The sequence below is a fragment of the Haemaphysalis longicornis genome, unplaced genomic scaffold, assembly GCF_048455015.1.
Source record: "Haemaphysalis longicornis isolate Haplotype H1 unplaced genomic scaffold, Haemaphysalis longicornis Haplotype H1 scaffold_3, whole genome shotgun sequence".
Lineage (NCBI taxonomy): Eukaryota > Metazoa > Arthropoda > Arachnida > Ixodida > Ixodidae > Haemaphysalis > Haemaphysalis longicornis.
This window is the reverse complement of record NW_027526335.1, coordinates 107,916,888-107,929,268: the sequence shown is the minus strand read 5'-3', so window position 1 is coordinate 107,929,268 and position 12,381 is coordinate 107,916,888. Positions and strand designations below refer to the sequence as shown.

The 12,381-nt window shown below is 50.8% G+C and overlaps 2 pseudogenes; both read right to left on the bottom strand.

Annotated features, from left to right (window-relative positions):
• Positions 1 to 244: 244 nt before the first annotated feature.
• Positions 245 to 2,372, bottom strand: LOC144175003 (uncharacterized; annotated as a pseudogene).
• Positions 2,373 to 2,533: 161 nt separating this feature from the next.
• On the bottom strand, positions 2,534 to 5,795 carry LOC144175370 (uncharacterized; annotated as a pseudogene).
• Between the last annotated feature and the right edge of the window lie 6,586 nt (positions 5,796 to 12,381).

Below are 12,381 nucleotides of genomic sequence, written 5' to 3'. Positions count from 1 at the left end.
AATGAAGAGAAAAGATGAGGTGAATAAGTAGATTTCATAGCCTGCGGTGCCTGCCGCAGGGAGCAAGAAAGTGAAGTGAGCGCACCCACCAGCACAGCAATTTAGAAAAAAATTATAACATCGCGGTGTCCCTTTGTTTTCTTGCGCTGGCTTTTTTCTAACCATAACTGTACACTTAATCTTATGTGTTAGTTAAAGTTGCATAATGATTTAGTCCACACACATGAATAGCGTTCCAGTGTAGCCAGGTGAGGGAGCGGGAGCTTCCGGATGCCGGCTTCATTACATAGAGCTTCAACAAAGCTTCAAAGTGCGAGCGATGAAGCTTTCGTCGCATTAATACATGCCCATCTCTAGGATTCTAACCAAGTTTAAGTTCGAGTTCGCAGCTACCTTGTGTTCGTTTTCATGGAACTTCAACAGGGTAATAAAACTTGCTGTTGGGCTAGTTGGTTCATTCAACAGAGTAACGGCAGAATTTCTTCTGCAATGGCATCAGGCGACGACAAATGACGTCTCTTTGTTGCTGGCTGGACCCTCGTTGAACGGGATCGCGGCTTCGGCTTGCTCAAATACGCTGGCAGCCCGTCGAAGCGCCTTGGAACGGCGTCGGGCCGCAGCTTGGGTTTCTCACGTCGCAAAGAGACGACGTCTCCTTTCACCAAAAAAGTGTCGTTCCAAACAACGTCCGCAGTGTCAAACTGTTTTTCGCAGACACGGACATGCTGCGAGTCAAAAGAAAAGCTGCCGGCTTCCTGTCGCGGTATTGCACGTTTCCACTGCTCGCGCTTGTCGGCATCACTCGGCAAGCAAAACAACGAGACCTTTTCGCTCGTACCCCTGTAGCCGGAGCGGCATCCCGGTACGCAACAAGTCTTGGGCATTTCGCCCAGTGTCCTCGCACAATATCACCAAAGGCGTCACATCAACTGGTAATTTAAATTTCGGAAAACAACGCGCCGATGCTACTGGATTCCGTGGGAGTGCAGCTTCGCCAACGCAGTGTGCAGGTTTCGTCTGTCCCCCACTATGCACTCAGCGCCGCCCCGCGGCGGCTTCGGTGACATAGCAAACTGCTCCCATAGCGTTACGGCGGAGTTTCGTGACCAGAAAAGCATTGCAGGACTCTGCTTCAACCGACAAGTCTTGCACCACTACTACAGCCTTCTCAGTCAGCACAATGCCCCCAGACTCTTCAAGCTTATAGAAGATAACCTGGGTGGGTGAAGCCTTCACATTCCAGTATTCAAACGTCGGACATTTGCCGAGTCCCTGCATGAAAGCGAGCCAGGGAACAGTTTCTAACCTGCTGACTTCGGTGCTTTGTACATCATCCATACCGTCACTTGCCTCAGTTTGGTCACACGAAGCCCATAATTTTGGCAGGACGCACTTGGGCGGGAACCACTGTCCTCACTTTGGGTGGCTTTCTGGCTGCCTTTGGCTTCGCAGATGGTCTGGCAAGTTAGGGAATATACGGGGTACCGCGTTCTCCCTCAGGGTCCACCTACCTCGCGGTATCCTTACGGTTTGACCGTTCACGACATGTTCGTAGCTGCTCACAATGTCTGCAGGTTCGAAATGAATGTCACAAACACATGTTTTTGATGTCACCTTGAAGTTTTTCCGTGGAATCGCGTTTTCCCACGCCTTCAATACGTCGGGATCCTTCGGCGGCTTGAAGAAATGTCGCTGCACGGACCCTGCCGCTGTCGAAGCATACCCTGAACGGCAGCCCGGCGCGCTGCTCATCGGCATGTCAACAAACCGCGCCGGCGCTTCACGCATCCAGTAAATGCGTATGCACGACCACATCACAGAGTTCACGGGTTAATACAGACGGGACGAACACGCGAGCACCAACAGCACAGCAAAAACACACGGCCTGCGCGAGCCTCGCCTGGCCTCGCTCCTAGATCTCAAAGGTACGCCAGCGCCACCATTGGAATGGTGACAAAATGGTGCCGCCTCTTTAGGCGCAGTTTGCCAACTGACCTAATCTAAAAACGTTGGCACCACTGCACGGCCAGGGCCGACGCCGTGTTGCCGCCTCTTACGCCGCACACCAGGCCGGTGTTGCCGCGCCTGCGGTGTGCACTGTATGTTTTCGTGAGAAGAAATCGCTCCATTTTATGGTTCCCTTTCCGAACAAGCGAGCCGCGCGAAGCCGAAGATTTCCACCACCAGTACGCTGCGCTGATAAGCAGCCGCCTTCGACAAACACAACGGAAGTTAAAGCCGTGCTCACTGATTGTAAGACCGCTCTTGCAATGTGCAAGACCCAGAGGCAGCGGCTAATGTGAAAGAAAAAAAAAAACACGATATAAAGACCAGGCCTTCGCTTTTAAGTGCCGTGCGTTTCAGTGATGATAAATAAAGGATGACTTGAGAGGTAGGTTGCGATGTGGTTGGATTCGCGCATGCTTTGGTTATTGTGCGGTACTGCTTATAGTGCGGATTTTCGCGACTCCCGCGACGTACTTTATAAGCGGTCTACACTGTATTGGGACAACCTCACCAGGGAGCCCTCGCATTCAATGTTGTCTTTAATGGCTCTGACGAGAAATCCGACTGCCAGTGTACTTAACCGTAGACTGTTGTGGAGGGCCTAGGAAAATGAAGAGAAAAGATAAGGGGAATAAGTAGATTTAATAGCCTAAGGTGCCTGCCGCAGGGAGCAAGTAAGGGAAGTGAGCGCACCCACCAGCGCAGCAATTTAGAAAAAAATTATAATATCGCGGTGTCCCTTTGTTTTCTTGCGCTGTCTTTTTTCTATCCATAAGTACACCTAATCTTATGTTTTAGTTTTTAGTCCACACACATGAATAGCATTCCAATGTAGCCAGGTGAGGGAGCGGGAGCTTCCGGATGCCCGTGCCAGCAGCAGCTTTCTTTACTTGAGAGGTTCAACAGGCAAAGTTGACACTTCACCCAACGGGGCAGTCGCACCTCCAACATTTCCACTCTCTAGGGAGTGAATGATGCCTGTGGTCAAGATCGTTTGCGAGGCTGGCAGGGCTGCATACGCATCAGTGAGGTCATTTGACCCCATTCAGCTGTCAGATTGCTGAAAAAAGGGATTCCACATCATCGCTTGAGAATTTCCTGGTCAAGACAAAATGGAATCCAAGCTGTAGAAGGTGTTTTACTATACACAAAACAGTAAACAGTGTGCTAACTCTGAGTGCCTCATATGTCTCCTCAGAGAGGAACTCCTGCTTGTGCGATGTGCTTTCTTACCAGCTGGCAAAGTACTCAAGATACACTGTATCCAGCCGCAGAAGTCTGCAAAGAAAGTAAAAACACATTTGTAATCATCCCATCACAATTCACAGCTTAATTTGTTTGAAGGAACTGCCAATACTTCAGATCATTGCATACCTTTCGTCGTTTGCACTGTAGATTGGCATCCTCAGGGCATTTCGACTTGTCCAGTGCAATGACAGGCTTTTGATTTTGTGCAAAGCAAACCATTTCTGCATTATCTCTATAAAGTCCAAAGTTGGTTAACAGTTTTTGAACCAATTAGCCCCGAGGTGATGGCCGTACTGCTGAAGGAACCTAAGGGCTGGAGTGACCTAAACAAGGCTAGTGAGCATTGTGTTAGCTTGCAGCTTAAACATGGAATTAAAGCAACAAAACTCCGCCAGTCTGTTTACCTCTGCACAATAACGAATATTCCTACGGCAATTCCGTAATGTGAGGGCCATACAACCTTTGCACCAGCTGCACATTGAGTTACGCAGCATGCTTTCAGCCACTCACCTGAACCGGGGAGATGTAAACAGCTCTCCCGACGTCCATCTTTTCAAAGTTACTTGGGCTCGGGGGTTCTTTCATTGGGCACCTGACCAGCTGTAATGTGGCTTGGCTTTCCTGGGTCTTGTGCAGCAGCCTACAGCAATGCAAGGTGTTACCAATACAAATACAGAAATTCTAAGGGACAGAAATGTTTGATACTGCCTGAGAAAACCTGGAAGGACGAGCTTTCCCTGGTTCCTGAAAATTTTCTCAGCATCCAGGAACTGTAACCGTACGTTTTGGATGATGTGGCAGTAGTCGAATGACAGGAAGAGCGGTCAACTTGCATCAAGTGGGTGCCTAAAAAGAAATATCCACTAATTTAGATTCAAGTAACACTACTGTCTGTGCACGTTTGCCGGAAAGTAAACGTTACTGCATATTTATGATATAGCATCTGCAGCAAAGGCGCACATCAGGTGTGACTTCATAAAATCCCTGCACTTACACGACAACAGGCTGTATGTGCTGCCCCTGACAAGCTTGAAAAAAACCTTGGTGTTCGTCTTGTGATTATCCCCAACAAGGCGAACCGCTTGAAAGCCTGCATCATTTCAACTGACTGCATGACGTTAACAGCAAGTTGCTCAAGCTGATTCCAGTCAGGGTCTTTGTAAAATAGTAACCACCCAGAAGGAGCCAGCAAAGGGAAATAACAGTCATACTTCAAATGGCAAGATTCAGGCATTCACGATTTGGTGTACGATTTGGCATACAAAAACAAAGCACGGGAGGTGGGTTGCCAATTCGTTTTCCCGGCCCCAGTCTGCCTTCGCACCCTTTAGATTTGCCAGGCCATGAACATCAACCTGCTTGTGGTGTATGGTAGCTTCCTTTATAGACATCTCGTCCATGACCAGCGAGCCTCGGCATACCTGCCGAGGTTAGTGCTGAAATATAAAGTCTCCCAGGCACCATTGCAAATATAACCTCCTTAATTAATAGTGCAGCTTTCTTTCCATATGCAGTCGCTGCTTAATCAACGAAGACACAACCTCCCCTGTGCAGGCCCCTATGTACCGCTTCGAGGTTGAGCGGCAGGCTAGTGCCAAGAGGCCGCTTTCCCATTGTAAGCGGTGGGCACCTGGAGACTTTGAATGCCAAAGCACGCAGTTTCGTATCGTCTCCTCACGCCAGTGGTTCTTTGTAACACCCAAAAACACCAGCTGTTCTTGAATGAAGGGTGCCTTTGGCTCGTTCTGTTCTACTTTTTCCTGCAAACATGTGGCACTTGTTAAAAACTGCCTGAACAAGTCCAAATATTAATTACTTTTATAGTGCTGGTCATACCCGAAAAAGCATGAAGTTGGCTTTTTCCACAGCCAGATCTGCTTTTCTTGCCTCCCGTTTGAGTGCAGAAGCCTCTTCTTGCAAATCATTTTTCTTTCTTGAAAGTGGCCGGCACTTCCTCGTTAGCCTTGTTACCTGCTTAACAAGCTGGAAGCGGCATTCCCGTTTGGGTGCGTTTATGGTGAATTCCATTGAGGGAACTGGAGCAACGGCGTGCAGTGAGGTGTAGGGGGCAGAACACGTGGGAGCAGAGCCACTCCACCTGCCAGTGGAATACGGCACGCACTGGAGAGAAGGTGGGAGAGGGGAAAACGACGAGCGAGGAGGCCTTTCAGCAATCTCACCGCGCTCGGAAGCTAAACGACCCACCTCCTTGTCTGAGTAGTTTGACACCGTCTTTCTAACATATGCCTCTACTTTCGGCCTTTGTTCCAGCATCGAAAACAGGTGGTGAAACGCTGCTGCATACACTTCATCATCATTGTTACTGCTGCTGCTTGAACTTGACTCTGACATTGAGCTCCAGCAGCTATCACTGCTGTCGTTCTCTAGTTCGTCAAGCACTTCGGCAAGGCGGCGACACGTGCTGCCTCCGTCCCTAGTGCATCTAACGACAGGCAAGGTGAATGGGGACTGCCAGAACCTACCACAACGATGTCAAAATCATTGGAGCCCGAGCACCAAACACGCTTGGCTGCCGCCATTGCCTCCGTACCACAGCGCTCGCCGGGCTGGACAACTTGGGGGAAAACCGAAATGCTTAGACGAAAAGGGGAGGATAGGACGTTAAAGGTCATGTAACTTCCTTCCTACATTGCTCACTCCGCTTTTCAAGTGGGAGCTCTGCCACTGGGTCACAGTGCTCCTACTCCTGTTCAACCACTGAAACACGCCGGCTGAGAAGAGAGCACTTTGGGAGTGCTTTTTAGTGCTTCTGCTCTCCCAATGGAATTCGCCATTAGTGGGCTTGGGCTGCACCAAAACAAACCTGGGAGTCTCTTTCAAAGCAGGCTCAAACGTGGAGGGCAAAAAAGAAAACGATCAGGCTCTTTGCACTAGCCCGTGTGGAGGCGTCTGTGAAGATGGCAGAGGTCCTGGCTCAGGTGTCGAGGTCTGCAGCCCAATGAGTCCTCTGCATGCGCTGTGATGCCTGCTGTATCGGCAAAAATGTCATCATCGAATGGGACATCATGCCTGCAAAATGAGTAGACATTCGCTTCAACTGGACACCAGATTGAAATTGCAATAACAGTACAGAACCACGGCAAAAGAACTGCTCTCGCCTGTTCCCGGTGGCTTGCGTAGGGCAATCTGGTGAGACCCTTTTGTGTTTTGCCGGCCGCCGTGGTTGACTGGGTGCCGGCTGCAGGTGTGTCAGAAAGTCGGGAAAAATTATCAGCGCAGCATTAGGTTTCAGCCTTCGGTATTTGGTGGACTTCCTGCAGACTTTGCTCCATTCGTTTGGGAGCCGCTGCCATTTCCCTGGTCCTGTAAAGCGAAGTGTCAACATGAAATGTCGTTTTCCCTATGCCCACAGCACATGCGTAGAAATCAAGCCGAGACCAAACACTCAATATTGCGTCGCCACTGCCCGCAATCGATTTGCTAATAGCAGCAGATCGTACTGTTGTCACATGATCACAGCAAGCATCGAAAGTAAGAAACACGTGGACCAACGTGGTCCATACGCTTCTAAAACACGCGGAGCAGTTTGTTCAGGTTACTTCGGATTTCACGGCTTACCTTCGGCCTGTCGACAAATGTTCTTCAGCCACACGTTCCTCAAATTCGTGACGGAACCCCTTGAAGCGATATTCCTCGTGATGTGGCTGTGCGCCCGCTCGATCTGCAGAGCGGTACGCAGCAATACACCATTGCGCGCGTTGCAGCGTATAACTATTTCATCCAACTTCTTTTAGCCACAGCTAGGAGTTGAGGCAATGCCAAGTAAAGCAACGTGCGTGAAAAAGCACAAGCAAGCATGCTCATCACCCTTGCCCGGCAGTGTAGGCAGTCACGAGGATAGGAGACGTTAGGATTAAAAGCAGCACCACGACTTGCAGCGGGGCTCACGGAAACTATAAATAACACAAGCAAAAAAAAAAAAAAAAAAATTGCGGACATGGCGCGGGCGACGAATGCGCAGGTTGCTATTTATAAAGCCAGTCGTGGCCTGCATTAAAGAAATCAGAGCTAATTAATTCAATGACAAGCCCTCACAGCAGTGCAGCTCACTGATGTTGGGGAGTTTTTTTTCCCCCTAAAGATGGAAAAACTATGCGAACCATCTCCATGTTAGGCGACATAGGTCGAGGTGGGGGTCATCTGCCTAGAAAGCAATGTGTAACGCACCATCAGTGAAGAAAAAAAGAGCCGAAGTAAATGTGAGCATTGAAGTTGCTCTATAACACCAGCATTTCAAAGAAAATAGCAACACGGCGTTCACAGTTCAGACTTCTCTTTTGAAACTACAGTTGACAGTAGCTGCAAATTTGAAAATGAAAGCTCTATCTTATGGCTGCTATGCTGTAGCATGGCCGGGCCTCCTTGTAACTCAGTGGGCTGTGGTTTCCCACTACTGCTGATAATCGGTCAGTGCTTGGGCAAGGACAGATTATTTTCCAGGGTTCAGAAGTCTCACATACAGGACGAGGAGTACTGAATGTGGGAGGCACACATTTCCTTTAGTGCGCATGATATGCTTAACAGGTTCGGTTACTAAATTTTAAATGCACTTTGGATGTGGGGTATTTTTATTTTGAAAGGCTTAAAATTAGAAATGTACAACTCGGGTACATTTAATTAAGCTGGTTCTTAGATCTGAGAATGAAATTCAGGGGGGACATAACCTCTGCAGCCTTTTTTTTTTTTAGGGGAACCAGCTACATTTTCAGTTTTGGCGCCGGAAGAAGATCGCACGAGGCCGCGTAAAAGAACTTTTCGAACAATAAGACGCGACAACGGTGAAAAATATCAGTAGCACATGCTAGGGTCATTCAACAAAATTGGAAGTGTCTTGAATACATTTGTCTTCTCAAGACTTACCGGTCTTCAATTTCTCTTGCTGCCCGCGGAAACTTTCCTCTTCTGCTTTGTGTTGTCCCAGCATTATTCAGTTGTGCCATGTCGCGTTTCACGACACCAAAGATGAAGTTAAAATTCTGTAGCAGCTTTTCACCACTGGAAAGCTTTCGCCACAACGGAAGATGCGTCCATCTTCTTGCACTTTAATTTGCTTCATCATATGTTTACAAGTGACACAAGAGTGGTTTCACCTTGTTGAACCTTGGTGCAACTTTTCTGTGCGTTTCTTGGCTCATTTTGCTGCACACTGTCGTAGCCAGGGTCCGGGGTCTCGGGGCTCACCGCATCGGACCAGGATTGAGGGGCCAGGGCGACAAGAAGAAGAAGGAAGGTTTATATACAAGTAGGGTTACATGGTCAGGATACAGGGTCGAGTGCCAAACAATGGGCCTGCGTGGCCTTAAATAAAATTCCAGGTCCTTCTACGGGGTCTCTGGCTGTAACCGCACGAACCAATCACAGCACAGGCACCGTGCAACCAGGGCCCCTGTCATTGGGCCCTCCGGGGCCTTTCACTGGGAACACACGAACCAATCACAGCGCAGGCTCCGTATCTCCAGGCCGTCGGTCCGGGTTCTCTGGGGTCTGCAAAAGTGGGCCCACGTTCCGGTCACGGCGAAGGATGTGGAGAGGGGTGCCGACCTTGATTGCCAGGCTTGCCAGATGGGCGCGTTCCTTTTCGTTGTTGTGCAGTATTCTCGGTGTTTTCTCAGCGTTCGACCTCGTGTTTCGCGGAAAGACGCTTGCTCGGCGCCCCAGGAGCTCTCCAACCCGGTAGAAAGGGTTGCTGGGCGCTTTGGGGGGATTCCACGAGCCGCACGAAATACATTTACGAAGCAGCACGTGAGGCTCCGAAGTTTTGTTGTCTGGTCTCGGTCGCTACAGCTTCCACCCCCACCAGGAAACTCGACCTGAGGGTGAGCAGCCGGGCCTGGTCACTCAAAGCGTCGGCTGTAGTCGAATGGCGTCAACCACTGCAGACCACCTTCTTCGGCCTTCCAGGTGGTTTGGGGCAGCTCTGGCGTACACTGCTGCGCCACTTTACAGGATAACACAAACGCATGCAAAGCCACACTGTACGATAAGCACCTGGCCCACTCCAGAGCCATCGGGTCGAGTAACGGAGCAAACTGCCCACTGTAAGAAGATCATTTTTATAATAATGAAGAAAACAACACTAAAGCCCTTCCCAGAACACAACGGAAACCGGAAATTTTGTGGATACAAGTTTTCGTTCTCTCTCTGTGTCTGTCTGACGTGGGTTGCGTCAGGACAGGTTACATACCTGCCTCACATCACATTGAAGGCCTGCTCAAGGCGTCAGCATTGCCGTGCGTTTTGCCCTTTTTGTACCGAACATCAAAGTTACACTGCTGAAGTGCAAGACTCCATCTCAGGAGACGGCCATTTTTGGATGACATGTTTTGGAGCCATGTCAAAGGACAGTGATCAATCTCAAAAGAGAAATACGAACCAGCTAGGTAGCAAGCTAACTTGTGTGCGGCCCACACTCTCCTTTTCTGAGGCACTGTAGGCTTCTTCATGAATGGTAAGCTTTCTGCTCATGTATAGTATAGGATGCTCGTTTCCCTCTTTGTCCCGCTGGCACAAAACTACTCCCATCCCGCAATGACTGGCATCGCATTGTACGATGAAAGGCCTATTGTAGTCTGGCGCCTCGAGAACGGGGCGGCCAATAAGCAACGCCTCCAAACTTTGGAACGCTTTGTGCTGTTTTTCATCCCACCCAATTTGTGTGAGCTTGTCCTTTCGTAGTGCATCTGTTAGAGGGCTGGCCATTTCCGAGTAGTTCTTTATGTACCGACGGTAGTAGCCGGTAAGCCCAAGGAAGGCCCGGCGGACGTCTGTCTTAGTTTTCAGTCTGGGGTAAGACGCAACTGCCTCGACCTTAATTTCCGAGGGCCTGTGGTTTCCGCGTCCCACAACGTGCCCGAGATAGGACACTTCGGCTCCGCCTAGCTCGCATTTTCGGGCTTTCACCGTCAACCCAGCTTCACTTGACCGCTGAAACACCTGTCTGAGATGCTCTAGGTTCTCTACCCTCGAGTTAGAAAAGACTGCTATCTCATCGAGGTAGGGCAATGCGAAATCACTCATGCCCCACAACACCCTGTCCATAAGCTGCAAAAAGCAAAATGGGGGCATACTTTAGCCCGAAACTGAGCACAAGGGGACGGTAGGACCCGAAAGGGGTCACAAACGCCGCATAACAGCTTGCGCGAGCTGTCAGAGGCACCTGCCAGTACCCGCGAATTAGATCGAGGGTAGAGATGTAGTGCGCCCGGCTGACAGTTTCTATCCTTTCTTCGATGTTCAGGATAGTTAGAGCTGATCCCTCGTCTTTGCGTTAAGTCGCCGGTAATCTATGCATGGCCGCGGCTCTTTCCCTGGGGCCTCTACCATTATCATTGGCGAGGCATAGTCGCTGTCGCCAGCTTTGATTACCCCGAACTTTAGCATCCTCTCTGCTTCCGTTCTCATCAGGTCAACTTGTCTCGGGGAAACCCGGTAGGGTTTCACTTGGACGGGCTCGTCGGAAGTCAGCTCAATGTTGGGAGTTGTGATGTGTGTTTTCCCCGGCCTGTCTGTAAACAAATCCTTGAACTCTTCTATAAGGTTCTCCAAATCCGCGACTTCGTCCCGTGCTAAGCTCTCGTCTTTTATCACTGCCCAAGCAACTTTCCTAGTGAGGGCCTCGTTGTTCGCACCCCCAAAGATAGGGATGTCAACCGGCATCTCTTCCTACCCATTCAGTAAGAGGCAAATCACTGCTTGCCTGTCCACATATGGCTTGGTCAGATTTACGTGATAAATTTTTACGTTCTTTCTTTGTGCTCCCAATCGTACCATGTAGTTGGTATCTGACAGTTTCTTCAGAACCTCGGCTGGACCCTCCCACTGAACTTCAAGCTTGTTTGTCTTGCAAGGCCGCAGCAACATGACCTTGTCAATTTTTTTAAACGAACGCTTTCACGCTGGGCGGTCGTAATAAAGCTTGGATTTTGCCTGTGCGGCGCTCATGCAAGCCTGTGCCATTTCACGCGCTATGCTCATTCTTTTGAGCAATTGTAGCTCACACTCGACAACAGTTCTCTCCTGTTGCTCCCTTGTCCAGTTGTCCCGAAGCATACGGAGTGGCGACCGCAGTTCGCGGCCATGCACCCGCTCCGCCGAGCTAAACTCGGTAGACTCATGCGGCACAGCGCGCAACGCAAACGTCGCTGCTGGGAGGCAATGCTCCCAGTCGGTAGAGTGCTCATGACATAAAGCCCTTAGCACATGCTTCAGCACTGAATGCTAGCGCTCTACACTGTTTGTCTGTGGATGGTATACCGAGCTGTGTACGACCTTTATGCCGCACTTCTCCAAGAAAGTGGTAGTGAGAGTGCGCGTAAAAATGCTACCCTGATCACTCTGCAGCTCTGCGGGGAAACCTACGCGCGAAAAAATGCTCAGAAGACTGTCCACCACCTCCGTAGAACTAAGCTCCTTAATAAGGGAAACAGCCTCAGGAAATTTTGTCTCTGGACGGAGCATTGTCAGCACATACTTGTGCCCTGAGGCTTGTGGCCGTGCTCTCTACGGCCGTCCAGAAATGAGGCACACTGCGGTTGAGTACAATGAGAAACTCTTTACTCACATCTTCCACACTGTCACCCGTCCGGCCACACACAGACACACCAAAAAACACTCTCTCTCGAGTTCGAGTCCCCGCGCGCGGTTCTTCTTTCCCGCCGCCCGCTCCTCCCCATCGCTGCTTCTGCCCGTCGTGTCCGCCAGCGCCATCTCTCGGGGCCCGACGTCCCCAGGTCCCGCGGCAGCAAAGTGTGCGCGGGGGAATCTTGGAGGCCATGCGTGGCCGGTGGGTGACCGGCGGCGGAGAGGGCCCGAGGAGAGAGCTCGTGGCGAGGGGTGCCGAAGCGCTCCCCACATCTCTCCCCCCCTCAAGCCTCGCCCGCCGTCCCCAGAAGCAGCTGGTCGGCGGTCTCCTCCGACAGGTCCATCTCGTCGGCGTCCTCCGGCGTCAGGCTGGGCGACTCGAGCGCGTGCCCTGGGCCGGCGTCAGTGGCCGCCCCCGGAGGGGCCGCAAACGGCTGCCAGGCCGCCCCGCTGTGTACCAGCAGGCTCCTGGGGGCCGGGTCCGGTGCCCCGATGGGTGGGGCGACGAGTGCGGGCCTGCCACCC